The sequence below is a fragment of the Coenobita brevimanus genome, chromosome 73 (genome assembly GCF_032717465.1).
Source record: "Coenobita brevimanus isolate Jiangsu-jjx chromosome 73, ASM3271746v2, whole genome shotgun sequence".
Taxonomy (NCBI): Eukaryota; Metazoa; Arthropoda; class Malacostraca; order Decapoda; family Coenobitidae; genus Coenobita; species Coenobita brevimanus.
In genome coordinates this window covers 28,265,145-28,283,134 of record NC_137026.1, presented here as the reverse complement: position 1 = coordinate 28,283,134, position 17,990 = coordinate 28,265,145, and positions in this window count along the sequence as shown.

Here is a 17,990-nt window from a genome sequence, read left to right as displayed (position 1 = left end):
TTTCGGTGTATAATGCACTAAAGTTGTGATCAGGTCTGTGAGACCCACATGTACTTGAAGATCTTGTAGATCTGGCTACACCGTTTAGGTTATCTCTCCACCCATGAAGACCTTTCATGCCTCAATCTCAGACAGCAGTGTGAGGATCATTGTATTTTTTATCGTATCGCGTCCATGTAAACAAAAACTTTAATTTTTTTATAAGTATTTTAAAAATTTGTTTAAAATACATAAAATAAGTTAATTTTATATTCATAGTCATTATTTTATGGAAGCTAGACCTGAAAAAGTTGTGAAATGGTCAAGGATTTAATAAATGGAACACAAGTATTATTTTTTTTTTAATGCTTTATACCTGGGTGTCACAGACCCAGGTGTACCTATGTAGTTTATCCAAACATGGGTGTACTGGTCTAGGGTTACGAGAAGAAGAGGGAGACCAAGGATGAGATGGAGGGATGGAGTGGAGAGAGATGTAAAGAAGGGGGCTGTGAGTTGGAGGGAGGTCAGGGAAATTGCAGGGGATAGAGTGACGTGAAAGCGATTTGTTTGTGGATTTCCCTTACGGTATTAAGGTGTGTGGCAATAGACAGACATGTAGATAATTCATCGTGTTCACCCAGTTTAGGAATGCATGACAAATATTAATGAGATTAGTGAAGACGTTATAAGTATCTCTCACCCTCACTGTAAACGCTGCACACTGATAGCCTCTCTCTCTCTCTCTCTCTCTCTCTCTCTCTCTCTCTCTCCTTTAATACTTCGTCCTCTACATCTCCTGTCCAGTTATCCCCACGCCATTCGCTCTCTCCCTCATGATCACTCAGTATTCTTTCACTCTCCTTCTTTTATCTAATTATCTTTGCCTCTTTCCCTCTCTCATGTTCTTTCTTTCTTCATTGTGTCCCTCCCTTGCCTCTGTCTTGGAGTGTATCACGGACAGTGGCAGGAATCGAACTCGTGAACAAATTCACACACACACATACACACACACACACACACACACACACACACACACACACACACACACACACACACACACACACACACACACACACACACACACACACACACACACACACACACACACACACACACACACACACACACACACACACACACACACACACACACACACACACACACACACACACACACACACACACACACACACCTCGCATCCCATATTTATTGCATTAACTCTGTCCTCTACCCTCACATTTTCCCTTACTCTCATCCTTACTCTGCTTTCACCTTCACACTTCTTCTCCCCTTCCTCATACACATACTCTTTTCTCACTGTTTTCTGCTTTCACCCACACACACTTCCTCACTCCATTCTCTCACACTTACTTTGCCTTCACCCTCACACCTACACTGCCTTCACCCATACATTTATTCTGCCCTCACCCTCACACTTTCCCTCCCTTATCTCCTCCTCTTGTTTGTGGCTCACTTGTTTCTGCTACTCTTAACCTTTCCCTTCCTGCATCTTTCAGTCACACCAAGTTTTCACTGTAACTCTGATTTGTTTTTTTGTTTTTTTCATTTCTTCTTTCCTTCCTTTCCACTCGTCGTTTGTACTTCTTATCATTTTTACCTTCCTTCTTTCCTTCCTTCTTTTACCTTCATTTTTCTCTCCCGCCCTTCCTCCGCATTTCATTCTTCTTTTCTTTCCTTCTTCTATCCTTTCCTCCTATTACCTGTCCTCGTCCTCCCTCTCTCCACTCATTACTCACTCTTTGCTTTCCACCCATTCCTCGTCCTTTCTTTACCCTTCCTTCCCTCTTCAAAGCCATTATACTTTACCCTTCCTTTCCCTCATTCTTTCTCTTCCACCCTGCCCTCGTCTTCCCTCTACCCTCATCTCCTTCCCTCTTACTCAGGCCATGTGTTCCCTATACCCTTCCTTGCTCCCTTTCTTCCTTTCTCTTGAAGTAAATTGCTAAAGTCGAAGTTTGGGATTCTCTTAAGCCCTCGAGAGTCCTGCCGTAAATCTTCCTCTAAATGAGAAAAATGTCAAAAGTTAGTGTTGTGTTGCGTTGTGTCACTGTGCGTGGATTCACAACCCTGTGATTGGCTGGGTGGGGATCTGGTGTGAAAACTTTTACATCCTTCTGTAAGCTGTAACTCGTCCACCATAACCTGGCTTGATTTTCTTCTTTTGCGATATTTTCCTCGTACCTCAGTTTAAGAAAATGACAATTCTGCGTATCTTCCATGTTTCCATAACACTTCTTCGTGACTAGCAACATATTTTAATGTTGGTCTCTTGATGCAGTTCAGTATTCATGAATGAAAGATGCCAGTTTTAGACGATGTTCAATGTTTGGTAATTATTGGTTGAGTAAATTTGGTCATGTAAGCGTTGATGCACTTGAATATAAAGACCTCGTAGCCCAATATCTTCCCAGCGAGTCTGAGTTCCACACAGATTCCTTCCCTGTTGCTGTTTTCTTCAGTCTTCCCTCTATACTAGTCGTCCCTCTCTCGGTTTCTCCTTATTCCGTCTAAACTTCTTTCTTTGATCTCTTACTTCACTCTTGTTTTCTCGTCATCCAATCTATACTCTCTCTCTCTCTCTCTCTCTCTCTCTCTCTCTCTCTCTCTCTCTCCTTGTCCGTCTCCTCTGCCGGCACTTGAAGCCTGCAGCACTACAACGCACCTATTTTAATACCAGTTGGGCTTTAAATTCAATCAAAGAAGCAGGGTGAGGGAAGAGAGGAAAGTTGAAGGAATAAGGGAGGCAGAGAGAAGGAGAGAGAAAATGTGACAGTGTGCGGAAGAAGAATAGGAGATATGGTGAAGAAAGGCGGGAGAATGGGAATGAGGGAGATTGAGGCAGGTAACTGAAAGGGAGTGAAGGAGAAAGAAAGGAAAAGAGAAGGAAGGGAAGGGATGAAAGTAAATACAAATAAAAAAAAATACAAGTAGAATTCAATGTGGAAAAGTAGTAGTACTGAGCGAGAGAATAAACCCTTTTAGTCCGATGACAAATTTGATTCCTGCTCTCTCCAGGTGATTATAGTTACATTTAGGAGAGACTTTTTTGCCCAGGTAACCTCATTACGGGAACTCAACAATAAGGTGCATATTATCATGTGGAGATACCAAAGTAAAAAATAAAGTCATCGTAAGTAAATGAGGTTAAACAGATGCAATATGGTACTGTGGCAAAGGAAACCCTGATGTAACACCATTCCCACAAAGCTGGGTTTTGTTGAGGCACAAACTGGAGGTTGGTACAGGAGGAAATATATTTCGACACGTTTGCTTCACCATTTCTGTCCTGGATTTTTGTAGTTTATTTATTTTTTCATTTACGTGAGACATGATTTATCATTACGAAACCCGTTCTGCTTATCTGTTGTAAGTTATGCTTATCAAGGAACATTGTAATTTTATCTTTAATAATTTTTTCCAAAATATTTAGTACTGACGTTAGGCTTATTGAGCCTTTTAAAGATTGGTTCTATAATAGTGAGCTTCCATCGATTAGGTACTCTACATTCAGTTAATGATTCTTAGCCTTAGCATTTTTCGCGAGCATAGTCGTGAATTTATCTATTTTCACCTTTTTCGCATTTGATGACCTTTGACCCCAGACCTGGCCAATGTAGCATGCAGGTGTACCTAGGAAGTTGTAATACTAGTCAGTGTCCATAAACATGCAAACTTTTATTCAATTCGATGGAGCCGCTGGGGAACTAGGGGGGCATTTTTGAAAACCCGTAGTGGTTGCCAAGGACGCTGAGGCCAGTCTTCACAGGATTGCTACTCGAAAACCAGAGGAAGAGAGGGGGAAAATGGATGGCACCACACCGATAGGGAATGACATCAGGATTACACATAAAGATGTCAGAGCTTTCTATGCCCATTAGTAATGCTTCTACAGCTCAAAACGTGAAAAGCACGAAAAAAAGCGGGTTTTCGGCCATTACCAGGCTACGAATAGTTGCCTAGCACCAGAACCTTGTGGACACAGCTAGCTCATAGGCTGGTATATTATGTCCAAGTCTGACAGGTATTGGTTAAGGATAGAAGCGCCTGCCACAGTTAAACAAGACGGAAAGAATACAAGAAAGAAAATGCGACTGACAATAAGTGCAGCATGGAGTTGGCCAACAGTATGATGTTAGTCACGGAGAGGTGATATGGAAACTGTGAAACACCAAAGCATAATCTTTTTCTGTCCCCGATCTAGGAAAGCACGAAAATCTAGACCAATATAAACGGCTGATGAAAGGTTGAATTTTGTAAATGTCAAGACATGGACGCCTCGGTAACCGGATTACTGTCCTCTTCCTCACGTCCTGCTTTCTCTGCCTCAGCTAATTCTTTTTCTTTTTTAATTTTTGTTCCCATTTGAACAGAATGGAAATTTTAAAATAATGATTATTCTATAAAACTCTACTTTTCAGTGATGTGTGTGTGTGTGTGTGTGTGTGTGTGTGTGTGTGTGTGTGTGTGTGTGTGTGTGTGTGTGTGTGTGTTTATTTAGCCTAATGTTTGCGTGATCATACTGTGTGAATGAAGATGTTGATGACGTTGTCTTATCTCGGTAAAATGTTGTAATGGTGTCTTTATGCCATGATTGGTGATGCTTCCCTTGCATTGTGTGTGTGTGTGTGTGTGTATGTGTGTGTGTGTGTGTGTGTGTGTTCACACAAAAACACATTACTATTGAAAAAACAATAATACTTATTGTGTTAGTTGACTTTTCCTAAAGCAAAACAAGAGACCGAAGCCATATAGGTAATTAAATTAATTAATTACAGAATTTTTTTTATAATAGTCTGCCATTCTATTTAAATCTGTTCCATCCCTCTGTCCTCCACTACCTCTTCAGGCGAACAAAGGAAATAATCCCCGGGTGTTTCTGCTTTGTTGAATTTCAAAGAAACCCATGATGTGGGTTGGGATTGTATCATTGTGTGTGTGTGTGTGTGTGTGCGTGCCAGTCTATTGTTTTGTGCCTTACCATATTGATTCAGCTCAACGTTTTATATTATTTTACTTGAAAATGGTTGTTGTCCTCACACTGATTTAGGTGGGAGGTGTGGGGACGTGAGGGAGGAGAAAGGACAGGGAGAAGGAGCAGTGGTGACAAGGAAAGTATAAAAGACGAGATAGAAGGTTATAAAGAAGAAAGGAGGACTGGAGGATGGGAAATGTGGAAGTTGAGGAGAAGATAGGGACGGGATATTTAGCAAGATGTTTGGTTAATCACTCACTGCCTCTGAAACGGCCAACCTAACCTAAATTTACGTCTTTCCCCAGCCATTGCACATAATCTTTTCCCAGCCAGAGCACTTTATCTTTCCCCAGCGAATGCCAGTCATTTTTTGTGCATTTTACCCTTTCTCATCCTCTGCCAGTCATCCTTTCTGCACTGTATCTGCCACTGCTGATTCTTGATGTAGTTTATCTTTGCCACGGCCATTCTTTATGCACACAATCTTTTCTCAGTCGCTGCCATTCATTGTTTATGCACTTTATCTCATCTTTCCTCCCTACCTCCCCAACTTTTTCGCTGTCGGTCGATTGTCTCATTCTTTTCTTCCCATCCTAACCAACCATTTCATTTCGGTCGAACTACAGCTACCCGTAACCCCATCACAATGAGGGTTCCTTCTAAAATAAGTTGAGTCATCTGGTGGCAGTAGATAAAATGGAAAATCCGCAATATTTGTCTCGGGGTGAAGTGAGGATGTTTGTGTCCCCGTCTCCGCTAGTGGGTGGTTGCTTCATCAGAATAGAATCATTTGACGTTAGCAAGAACATTACCGGTATACAATAGATTTTCCTGCAGCGAAAGACTTAAGAACCATCTGTAACGAAGGCAGAGAGCACCTTGTTATTGGAGGGAAATTGGTCTAAGAAAGGAATTTCTGAGTGTCACATAAATGAATAGTGACATTCGCAGGCATCATAACACACAATAGTTTCTGTCTCCATTAACTCTGTCAGCACACACACACACACACACACACACACACACACACACACACACACACACACACACACACACACACACACACACACACACACACACACACACACACACACACACACAATAAAACATATTTATTCAGTTTTGGAGATATTCCTTGTCGTGAAGTGGTTAACAAACTCTAATAAGAGAACCAATAGTGTGGGTTGGTGAGAAGATTGGCGTCCTTACGTTTGTTGATCGCTCAACATTAGCCTAACTTTTCTTGCATTCAAGGTTTCTTCGTAGCCTAATTTCAGTAATATTTCCCCCGAAATTCGTTTTATTTTATTTTCAGTTGAATGCAGACATGGGTTTGTAGATATCACCGGGCTGCGTGTTTATAACGTGGTCGGCAGATGATGAGATGTGTTATTTGGCCATTCTACCCACGGCGTGGTGCTGGAGAGTTATGCCTTCACGTGGTGGCACCGATATAACTGGGCGGCTCCTCTGCATAATTATACACCTCTAACCTCTCTCCCTAACCCCCAGATGGAGGAAGGTGCATTTTATTAGGATTGCTATAGCCTGCAGTCTGCCGGGTTCACGTCTCATGAACGTAGGGCTACAACTACTACTACCCCCGACGTGCTAAGAGTGTTGCCAATATTGCTGTGTTGTTGACTCCCTCAGTATGATTACGTCTGTGTTATTTTTGCCAACGTCAGGTGATTTTATTCAGTTCAGAGGAAACTTCTCGCAGTGTAATGGCTAAGTGCTACCCTTACTGTAATTCATATAGAGACATGAGACATCAACGTAAGCTAAGCTTAGTAGAATAAAGCTTCCCTTATCTGTCCTGCCTCTTGCACTGTGATGTAAGCTGTATTTTAAAACGAACTAAGAGGGTATATTTCGCGCAATTTTAATTGACCTATTCGTCGACCTTCTCAGGTTCTCCCTTTATCTCGTTTTCTTTTTCTACCACTCCTTTTCCCTGCCCTCCCAGATCCTCTATTTCTGTCTAGACGATCTTACCTCCAACATTCTCCAAACCCTTCTTTTGAGACTCCTTGATGAAGCGTATTTGCAAACTCCTGATTACCATCAGTTTTCTCCATGTGCATGATTACTCCCCATGCCTCATCATCATCTCTCACCCTCTGGTTTCCCATCTCCCTCCCTTCCTGCTTCCCACGTCTTCCGTTATATACATCCTAATATTCCTGACTGTTACCCTATCTGTCAGTCACTACTGCTGCCTTTCACACCCACCATATGTTGATATTCTCACATTCCATACGAGTCTTCACTTTATCACCATATCAAATGGTACAGAAGTAAACTGTTGATGGTAGCATCCTAGTTCGAGCCACGATTAAGGCAGGGAACAGTTTGAGGATCTGAAATACATTCAAAGTACTCACAACTAACCTTTCATGATGCTCGCTGATGTCACAAGAACACCCCTGTCATAGCATTAGTTCCAGCTGAGACAGGCCAAATACATATCAGTACAGACATTGCGATATTGGCGCCTAAGGGGAAACATGTAAAGGCGTGCAATGCTATCTGTTGTGTGTAGGAGAACTAGCCGACCTGGGGCACCAACTATTTAGTTTATTCACTGAGTTCATCGCTGTACATTGAAGTTATTAAGACATCGATCTCCTTCCACCACATACATATCCACTATCCCCCGCCACCCCATCACTACTCGCCCCTTCAGAGTCACAACACCACTCATCCCCGAATCGTGATACCGCCATTCATCTTCCCTCACCACCATACCAACACTCATCGCCTCACCACTACGCATTCACCAAAACACACCACCACTCGCAACTCACACCCTCATCCCACCTCACCAGCTTTCCGTACCCCATCATCTGGCTGAGGTACTATACACACGGTTGCCTGACTAAAGGTCTTTGATCTTCACGTGAATCACATCAGTTGTTATGGATGTCATTCATCACACGATCTGCATATGTTAATCCCTTTAGTATGGTGATGTATTGTTAATTTTATTTTTATTTATGTGCGGCCATTATATTCCGCGTAAGGGAGATCTGGTAGTAGAAGTAAAAGGGTGAGGTGAAGGACTACTTGTTGGTAAGAGCTACCCACGCCATGTTGTACCCCAGCATCACCCACCGCCCTCAGTCACCTCACTAACTACACTGGTCAAGCCACCCACGCCATGTTGTACCCCAGCATCACCCACCGCCCTCAGTCACCTCACTAACTACACTGGTCAAGCCACCCACGCCATGTTGTACCCCAGCGTCACCCACCGCCCTCAGTCACCTCACTAACTACACTGGTCAAGCCACCCACGCCATGTTGTACCCCAGCATCACCCACCGCCCTCAGTCACCTCACTAACTACACTGGTCAAGCCACCCACGCCATGTTGTACCCCAGCATCACCCACCGCCCTCAGTCACCTCACTAACTACACTGGTCAAGCCACCCAATGTTAACTGTTTACAAAACGTTGATGAAGTCGTGTCAGATAGCCTGTAATCATTGTTTACTGTGCAATACTTCAGAGGACTTCCCTTCCATTCACACAGCGGTGTAGTGTAACGTTAATCAACAACGTTTGTGTCTCTTGTGACGGACTTGTTTAAATTTGAGCTCTTCCCTTTGCTTCAGGAAGCAATGAAACTGAAACACACACACACACACACACACACACACACACACACACACACACACACACACACACACACAGTGTGCAGTAGACTAACTTTGTGCTCTCTCTCTCTCTCTCTCTCTCTCTCTCTCTCTCTCTCTCTCTCTCTCTCTCTCTCTCTCTCTCTCTCTCTCTCTCTCTCTTTCTCTCTCTGATTGTGTGTGTGTGTGTGTGTGTGTGTGTGTGTGTGTGTGTGTGTGTGTGATATCATTCGTTTGGTCTACAGTGTTCCCATTAATTCATTGTTTACCTGAACACTGGCTGCAGTTCCAGGTAAATAATTAGTTTCTTGTTCCTTTCCTAACCACCTTCATGTTACCGTATGCTTCTTTTTTCCGTCTCCCTATCGTGTTTCACTTTCTCCCTCTTGTTTCTCCAGCCACTCCTGCGATCTCCGACTTCTCGTGTGCAATTTAATTCTTGCTGGGTGGCGGCAGTGACTTTCTTGTTGCTCCTTCAGCTCGTTCTTTTTTTTTTTCATTCCTTTTACCGTAACGCCTCTTCGTGTTTCATTTCACTTCCTCTCCATGTGCTCCCAAACTCCAGCTCTCCCGTGATGCAGGGAAACTGAATATCGAACGCCTTTTCATAACTCTTATCACAATGCTTGAACTGAAGTCTTCCTCTCTCCCTCCAGATGTACTCTAGAGTGAATGACCTGTTGCTTTCTCTCTCTTTCTCTCTCCTGCCTTTCCATTTCTCAGTTCTGCCTCATCCTTCTCCAGTTCTGCCTCGTCATTCTTTATCCTTCCTCAGTCCATCTTCACCCTTCCTCAGGCCTGTCTTATCAGCATCATTATCGCCTCACCGCACAGTATAGTATCAGTTGGGGATACAGAACCTCCAGAATAAGGGTGCTATTGAACGCCAGAACTGGAAAGAGTAATTTCAACTTTATGAAAATGCAAGTTGAAACTACACACTATGAAAAATGAAACAATGTACCGTATGGAAGCAAGGAAGATTAGAGAGTTGACTAAGAGGAAAAAATCTGGTGAACCAAACATCTTAAGATTGATAGGTTTTAGCTGTCCGGTATCATTAGAAATAGTTAGGCCACAGAAACGTAGTATTAGTTTTGTTGAAGTTTGTTGTTTTCATACAAGAATTGATTAGCATCCAGGCTGCTGAAGTCTGAAGTGATATGACTCTGCCAGAGATTAAACATAAAGACGATAACAATGGAAAGGGGGACAGTCAGGATTGGTGTGTTGGGCAAGGGAAACACCACGGTTCACAGATTCACCGCTCTTTATACTCAGGCAATTTGCTGCTCATTTTTAATCAGTCCATTACACTAAAAAAATGAATTATTAACAATATCTTTCTCCATTGCAGGTAAGAATGAGTGGATGTCAGTGCAAGGTGCGTTCTGGGTAGACCTGCGTGTGAGTATACCGTGTTCGTTTTATGGCAACAACCTTCCAGTTATGCATACTTCATATTCCTAAATTGTTAGTGTGCCATATAACTACATCTTCTCAGGCAGAACGTGAACAGAAGGAATCTTGGTTAAGTAAAAGCTGGCACAGATAACTCACTGGCAGTTTAATTAATGTCACCTGCATTGTAGATGACGCAGAACAACAGTGGACAACACAGCAGCTAGCTCTGTCACCTTATTTACCACTTTAGAGTTACACAATTCTAAGATTGCTTCAACAGAAATATCTCTCACTTTATCCTGCGTTAAACTCTCGCCGTGTGATGCCAGATGCTGACACAATATTAATCACTGACACTGTTATTAATAATCATACTAATTCATATAATAGTACAATGAAGTCATTCTTAGCAAATAATATGTTATATATCAAGTGAATCTGGTACAGGGAGAGAATTTCAATTTTTTTATTTTTTACCGTTGCTGTTGTGGAAGTCAGAGAGTAAAAAGTCGCACTGGCCCGTAAACAACATATGGTGAATGTGGCTGCAGTGGAGTTGTGTTATGTGTTGTACTGGACTGTGATGTGTTGTGTGGAGTTGTGATGTTTTGTGAAATGTTACTATTATGGCGTGTTGTGTAGTTTGATGTTGTGAAACGTTGTGTTGTATTGTGTTGCGTCTTGTTATGTTGTGTTGCGTTGTGTATGTGTTGTGTGAAAGTCCTCGTTGACCGAACTGCCAGACGAGAGGAGGAAGTCCATTAGAGTAACGAGTTGGCTGGGAAGCTGGTCGGTAGACAGTATGGTTTTCTGTGAATTCATTCTTCCCTCCCTTCCTCCCTCTTGTCATTTCACTTTCGTCATTGTCCACACTTACGGTTCTCTATTTCCGTCCCATTACCTCCATACTTCACACACATCTCCGCGGTAACTGCTCCCCGCCTGGCTTCCACCCTTGTTCCTTTCCCTTCTTCTGTTCATATTCTTCCACGTGTCATGAAGTAGAAAACAGATCATCATTCAGTTGTTTCCTTAATTTTTCCCCCTTTCTCACTCTGACGCATATTACCCTCTTACACTTTCCAAACAAACCTAACATCTTTCATGTTCTACCTCGTTTTCCATCTCTGTTTTCCGTCGTCTCAAACGTTACCAACCAGACTTCACCATCCCTCCGTGTATGCGGTGTGACTTTTCTTCTCTTCTCCCTCCTGGCACCACCAGACTGCCATGTGTACTCACCAGCCTGACTCCTTGATGTTCCTCATCCACTTCAACTTGACATCTTTTTATGTAACTCTGCTCTCTTCTTGTTTGTTGTGTCCTTCGTTTTGCATATAACCAGACATACTGCTTGGTCTCGCCACCTCCTGGCTTGCTATATGTGATTTTCTTTTTTGTACTGCGTTTTCCGTCAACAAGGCTCCGGATCTGTTGATGTCTGATATTTTTGGTTCACCACCACCACCATGTCTCCTCTTTGCTATTAAATGCTGCAGACTGTTGCTTTAGTTCTGGTTTCGTGTTTCTTTGCTTTCGTTTTCCTCATTCGTCAATTCTTTTGTCATGTTGATCGTGGCTTGGCAAAGGGCCTCTTTTCTCTCAGGGCGTTGATGACGTTTTCCAACAAGTCCTGTCGGGTATGTTGGTTGAATCTCATTTCCTGATGAAGAGTTCTTCTTGGCACATTACGTAATCAACTCATCTTGTTGACACTACGTTGTGTAGTGATTGTAAGAGTAGCATTGGTGTCTGCTGAACATCACATCATTGCATTCTTAGACTTTGAGAACCCGTTCGACAATGATCCTCTTCACCAACATGCTCGTCGACGGAACTATAAAATTCATCTTGGATCGTGTGTTTAGGTGTGACAGAACCCGAACACTCCATGTATCTGAAGCTGTCTTCCGCACTCTACTTGCACTCTGCACCAAGGAAACCTCGTCCATCTGCCCTCAGGGAAGGATGTATCGACAAGTCGACAGAGTGGTATGGGAAACCCCGTGGGGATCTGTTTGCCAACTTTTTCATGGGAACCATCGAAGCCATTGTCCTAGCCAACAACTCCCTCGTAGGTGTGAAATATATCAGACACTTGATAGAAAAAAAAAAAAAAAAAGCATGTTTACACAGGTAATTGATGGTTTCTAAGTGAACATGGTTACTGTTAGCGTTGTTTCCATAGGCAAATACTTGTCATTGGTTGTCTATGTCACATTTTGTAAGAACTTCATGTAATGTGATGTGGATAATAATTAAAGGCATAGGCATGAATGAGAAGCGACTGGAAAATACTTTCAAATAGTTCGTCCAATATTTAAAAATGTAAAGAGGGTATACGAGTAATTTTATATTTATATATATATATATATATATATATATATATATATATATATATATATATATATATATATATATATTATCGTGTGTACATCGATTTTTTCTTTCATCTCGATCAGATTCTCAGTGTACAGTTCGAGCACGATGACGATGTGTTTTCTAAACATCTTATTTATAATTGCACATCACATCCCACCTCCCTCCTGTCAGTTACTTTCAGCCTTTCACTCCCTTTCCCTTCCCATCGTTCTCCTGCCGTTCCAGAATCTTTTCTTCTTGGTGTCGTTAGGATTGGAAATCGATGGTTGAGAGATTGTTTCTTGTGCCGCCCGTTTCCTTGTAATTTTTCTTTCCTCCTCCTCCTCCAATAGCTTTGTGAGGTCAATTCTCTCCATCTTCTGCTTACTACCTCACCCTTTCGTCCCTTCCCCCCTCCTTCACCATATCCTCTCCACCTTTGCCTTCTCTGCCCCCTCGTTCACCATACCCTCTCCACATCCGCCCCCTCGTCCACCATACCCTCTCCACTGCTGCCTTCTCCTCTTCACCTTCTCGTCCCATCCTCACTTCTCCACCATACCCTATCCACCTCTGCCCTTCAACCCTTTTGCCGTCCTCTTCACTGCCTTACCCTCGCCTCCCTTCCCTCCTCCTCCACCATACCCTCACCACCTCTGTCCTTCAGTCAGTCTGCCATCATCTTCACTTCCTCACCCTCGAGTTCCATCCCTCCCACAGCTTTGATTTGTAATTATAATATGGAGTCCTTACACTCTCACGCCTCCATACACTTTCTTGTTTCCGTCTATTTCCCTCCCATATTCTTGCCCCTCTTCACCCACCAGTCCTACTTCACCTGCCTTCACCATTTCTATCCCCATAAACCCTTCTTCATCACTGCCACCACCTGTTATAACCCTGTCAACCCTCTCCAGCACGGTCACCACCAGTATTATCCCCACCAACCATCCTCCACTACTGCCACCATCAGTGTTATATCCACCAGTCCTCCTCCACCACTGCCACCGCCTATGTTATCCTCACCAGTCGTTCTCCACCACTATTACTACCAGTGTTATCTCCAACAGCCTTCCACCACTGCCTCCACCAATGATATTCCCACTATATATACCCTCCTCCACTGCTACCACTACCAGAGTTCTTCCCACAGTGACAACCAATGTTATTCCCACCAGCCCACCACCACTACCACCACCAATTTTTTTCCCACCAACCCTCCTCCACCACTGCCACCACCAATGTATTTCCCACCAACTCTCCTCCACCACTGCCACCACCAGTGTTATTTCCACTGGCCCTCCGTCACTGCCACCACCAGTGTTATTCCCACTGGCCCTCTACCACTGCCACCACTAGTGTTATTCCCACTGGCCCTCCACCACTGCCACCACCAGTGTTATTCCCACTGGCCCTCCACCACTGCCACCACCAGTGTTATTCCCACTGGCCCTCCACCACTGCCACCACCAGTGTTATTCCCACTGGCCCTCCACCACTGCCACCACCAGTGTTATTCCCACTGGCCCTCCACCACTGCCACCACCAATGTTATTCCCACCGGCCCTCCACCACTGCCACCCACACAGTCCTGAACAAAATATCTCTTCACCTCGGTCTTTTCCACCTTTCCACTACTGTTGAGTGGCAGGGCAGGTGGTGGTACTCCGTAGTGCACTTGTACAGTTATATCCTATGATTTATACAACAAACTCTAGAATTCCAATTTAAAATATTTTCATTGTATTTTTATCCCTGGCGTGGCGCCTAGCTATTGTTTTAAGTGACGTTTATGGCTGTCCGCGAGTGTGCACGTGTGTGTGTGTGTGTGTGTGTGTGTGTGTGTGTGTGTGTGTGTGTCTTTGTCAGTCTGTTAAAGCTTTAGCTCTCGAAAACATCTACATTTTGTAATTATCTTTTTTAGGTGGTGGATGGCGGCGACCATCATCCACTCCCTTGATGTAGTGCTGCCTAATTCTTCCTTCACCTTTGTCATTCTTTTTCTGTGTCTGCCCTCCTCTCGTCCTGTTTCTCCCATCTCTTCTGTCACTTTAGTCTTTCCTTTCAGGTGACTTTACATTGAGTGACAAGCCTAATGGTTTCCTGCAACAGCGTGGAATTCTCTTTGATTTTATATGATGCCGAGTTCATTTCCCTCACGCCAGTATTTCGTCTTTGTCATAGACATTTTCATATCAGAGTTCCAGATTATTCATCACCAGTTGACCAGAGCAGAGTTAGTCCCCAGGCAGGAGATGATAGGAAGGCAGGGAGAGGGGGAATCATGAGGTATGTTAAAGGAAGGATGGAGGGAGGGATGGAGGAGAGGAAGCACGAATGAGGAAAATGGTTTGGACAGAGAAATGGATAATGAGAGAACAGTGATGAATAGATCCGTTAACTCAGCTTATGGTTCTAAAAAAGCGTAACAAACACCAGTGACTGAAAAGAGGTGTTCATAGTTTCAGTGAAGAAATTTAAAGAATGCTGACTATTTTTGGCCTAAGAAAAAAACAGGAGGGGCATTGAAGACAGAGGAGGAGGGTGGAGAAAAGACAGCTGAATCTTGAATGTGGGGAGAGGAAGGACAGAAGGGAAGTAGAAATAAGCACATCGTGACGATGAAGTAAGGGAGCTGGAATGGCGGGAGAGGAAATGTAATAGTAATTCTTTATATTCAGGTCATCACCGCTGTCATGGCAAGAATAACAGCTATAACCAGTGGCATATAATGGAAACTTTTCCTGCCTTTGACAGTAGCCTATCCGAGCCGGGAAGGGTGAGTGATTTACTGTAGTGGTGGCGGGGGAGAGAAATGGAGGGAGTTAACGTTCACATGTCAGTTGTATTTCAATAAGTTTAGTCAGACTCTGTTGTGTAGTAGTGCTTAGTCCCAGAGTGGTATTTCGAGGATGTCAGATGGTGTGCTCTGGTGTGACGTGTGTGTGAGAGATAGGCAGCAGATGAATCCATATTTAATTCTTGTGTGACAACTCTTAAATATGTTTGTGCTCTGTTACAGTACACGATAATTATAAACACAAGCAAAGGTGTGGATTTAAGTGTATGTTTTGACTTGATGCTTTAATATAGGCATTATTGATCTGCTCTGAGCCTGGCAACAGGTGGTTCTACTGACTGTTTAGTTAATGCCACCTGTTGAGGTCCATTATGTCTTTTTAATATGGTCCAGGGTTCTTAATTCTAAGGGGAGATTTATACATATTTTTTTATATTGGTACCAGTACAAAAAGTTTTAAGTGAAAAGCGATTGTAACTACACACACACACACACACACACACACACACACACACACACACACACACACACACACACACACACACACACACACACACACACACACACACACACACACACACACACACACACACACACACACACACACTCTCTCTCTCTCTCTCTCTCTCTCTCTCTCTCTCTCTCTCTCTCTCTCTCTCTCTCTCTCCTGAGTTCTGATCTATGGTATTTACCGTACTTGCTATATGGCGTGACAATACCCCAAAATGTTTTGCATTAAGTCCTTTGTTGTAACATCAAGTATTGTGTTATTATCCTCTTATCTTTGATCTTATTACCTGCGCACCTTACACACTGTGACAATGTTTTTAATGGGATTAACTTAGTCATACACTGCAGCTGTAAACCACGGCGTAAGTACAACTGCTGTCGCATAGTTACGTAGAACTTATGTGCACTTGGTCCCACCTCAGTCACGTACTGTTCTCGTGTGGTATGTAGTAAGTTTAACACAGGTGGTTATCATCCTTTGATGTTTTGTTACCAAAGTTTGATCACATATCTCTGAGTCAGCATGAACAGCACCACATAATCTCATCTTCATCAGCCTGTTGTTTTATCTTAACATAGATCTATGTGCAGACCTAAATATTGTTGACCTTTAGTGACAGTGGCACAATTTCTATAGATGGCACAGAGCTGATGAAAACTAATGACTGTGTTATGGTCCTTTAATATACTTTGACACAACTTCGTTCCAGTCATCTGTGGGTCTATGAAAGATGATTGTTAAATCCTTGAATATCCTTCCGTCATTTTTTATCCGGGAAACATACAGTATATACAAGAAAGAAAACATTAATTTACTTTATGACAGAAGAAATAATTCTCTAGATTTGCCTTGGACATCTTTTCAGCCTGTTAGTAACATTGAACATGCCAATATTCTGTCTTACGTCATTGTTATATAATACCCGGTGTGAAATGATTTACTTTGATGGACCTAATGAACCTAACTGAACTGCACTAGAAATAGTTTGAATGGTCCAAAATTGACTTGATTGGACGTTACAGTGAAAATGTGTTGTTGAAATGTGCTGTGTAATGTTGCATTGTGTTCTGTTGCGTTGTGTTATATTGTCTTGCTTTGTGAGAGTCCTGGTTGGCAGAACTAACAGACCAGGTGACGCAGTCCATTCGTGTAAGGGGTTGGCTGGAAAATTGGCTGTTAAGTACTATGGTCACTGTTTGTTTCATCCGGTGTGTGTTTGGTCGGAGGGACAGCTGGTGGAGTGAAGTGGATGCACATATTTATATTGTGTGATGGACAGTGTTTATTTATAACCAGGGCTGGGGTCAATTAATTTTTGTCAGTTCAATTCAATTTCAGTTCAGAATTAAATTTGAATCAAGCAGTTCCAATTCAATTCATTCGTTAAAAAAAAAAAATCTTCGGTTCTGGTTCAGTTCATCTCATTATGGTTGATATTTCATTCAATTAAAATGTTTTCAATTCAAAATCAGTTTTAATCTACCCTGATTTAATCTACACTAACAGGAACTGAACTTGTAAATCTTAAATACATTTATTTAAAACACATGAATTATGCAGGAAATAGTTTCTCATAATAAAATTAATATAAATTTAATAGGTTACTTCACTTGATATATTTTAAGCTAATTTTGGGATAGCAAACTGTTTATTTTACTGTTTATTTGAGAATGCAGGAAGATAATTATTGTACAATAATGAATTGGCATATTAAAGTATAAAATATTGTTTTATCAATAAGCAACGTTGGGTCTGGTTAGTACTTGGATGGGTGACCGCCTGGGAACACCAGATGCTGTTGGCATCCCTACATGTCAAGTGGGGTTGGTGGAGGATTAGTCCCCCTCCCTGTAAAACAATTAACTCAAAGCCATTGGCCACCCCGTCTGGGATACATGGCGTCTGGCAATGAATGAAATGAATGAATTTAGTCATCAATTCATATCAGTTCATTGTTATCAATTGCAATTCAGTTCAGTTATTTTGTTTATATTATGCACAATTCAAATTCAGTTCCAATTCACATTTTTCTAAATCGGTTCCAATTCAATTCATAACTGACCCCAGCCCTGTTTATAACCATGGCAGTAGGTAGAGTAGTGAGCGTAGCAAGTGTTCGAAATATCACGCAGCTCTTGTGTGAGTTATGTCAACAGAATAATAAGGTTTGGGGAATGGAGGTTCCAACCAGTTAACGCCTTCCCCCACCACTCCTCCTGTCTCGTTTTATTCTGTCTTTCTACTCTCCTCTGCCTTTGCCTCTCTCTCCTCTTTGCCTTTCTTCCCCTTTGTCTTTT